This window comes from Sinocyclocheilus anshuiensis, unplaced genomic scaffold, assembly GCF_001515605.1.
Source record: "Sinocyclocheilus anshuiensis isolate Anshui unplaced genomic scaffold, SAMN03320099.WGS_v1.1 scaffold244, whole genome shotgun sequence".
Taxonomy (NCBI): Eukaryota; Metazoa; Chordata; class Actinopteri; order Cypriniformes; family Cyprinidae; genus Sinocyclocheilus; species Sinocyclocheilus anshuiensis.
The window spans coordinates 289,480-290,647 of record NW_015558588.1 but is presented as its reverse complement, the minus strand read 5'-3'; positions in this window follow the sequence as shown (position 1 = coordinate 290,647).

Here is a 1,168-nt window from a genome sequence, read left to right as displayed (position 1 = left end):
TTTTTTTTTTGCATAATTTTTTTTTTAATTTTTTTTATCATTAGAGAAATGTTTTTAATGTGTTAAGCATATATTTATTTTATTATTTTTATTTTGTTTTTTTATCATTAGCACATTTTTTATTAAGCATAATTCTTTTAATCTTTAACAAATATTTTTATTGTGTTAAGAATACACAATTTTATTTTATTTTTATATCATTATATAATTTATTTTATATACTTTTCATATCATTTTATATCATTAGCATTTTTATGTCATTTTTTATGTTTAATGTGTTGATACATTTTTTATTTTGAATTTTATTTTATTTTTATACCATTAGCAATTTTTTTAATGTAAGCATTAATTTAATTTAATTAAATTTATTAGCAAATAGTTTTTTTTTTTTTAAGCATACACATTAATTTTGTTTAACTGAGTTTTATTTTATTGTGTGTACCCAGACTTGCAGTCATGAAAGGTTTTGGATTGCCTCAAGCAGGTAAAGACAAGATAAATGTAAACTAGGTTATTTATTCACATGTCTATGTCAACAAACAATGTATCCAGTGTAGTGCACTGTTTTAACATCGAGTGCATTGAAAGTGTTTTCAGTGTTTCTCATCACAGTGAGCAGAGCTGGCATCCTCATGCAGGGCTTGCGGTGTTTAACTGGAGGTCAGTGTGCCGTTGTGTGAGAGTGTCGTCTGTGTGTGTGATAGTCATTTGGTCCTGAGGCCACGTCTGACACGAGCTGCTCTGAAGCCTTGGACAGCTGCTAGGAAAAACTGACCTGCTTGGTCAAAATTAATTTTCCATGAGAGCAGAGAGATGCTGCAAGCCTGTGAAACCGCTGAGAGGAGTGAGACCGCAGATGAGCAGAATCAGGAAACGCATTCTATTTATGATCCATATTTAATAACCGTCACTGATGGGAGTGGAATCCAATCTAATCCGTGTAACATTTGCAGATCAGATATTCACCCCAAAATCAAATGAAAGAAAAAAAGTAAATTATTTTGCATAAAGGAAATTAATATTTTGAGGATACGATGCATTTTTGCATTGCAATATTATTTTCGTGACATTTAAGCCAGATTTATGCTGAATTAAATAAGATACATATTGTATTACAGCGTTTTTGTACGAGGCATTAAAAAGTCATGACATTTATGAGAATTTAAAG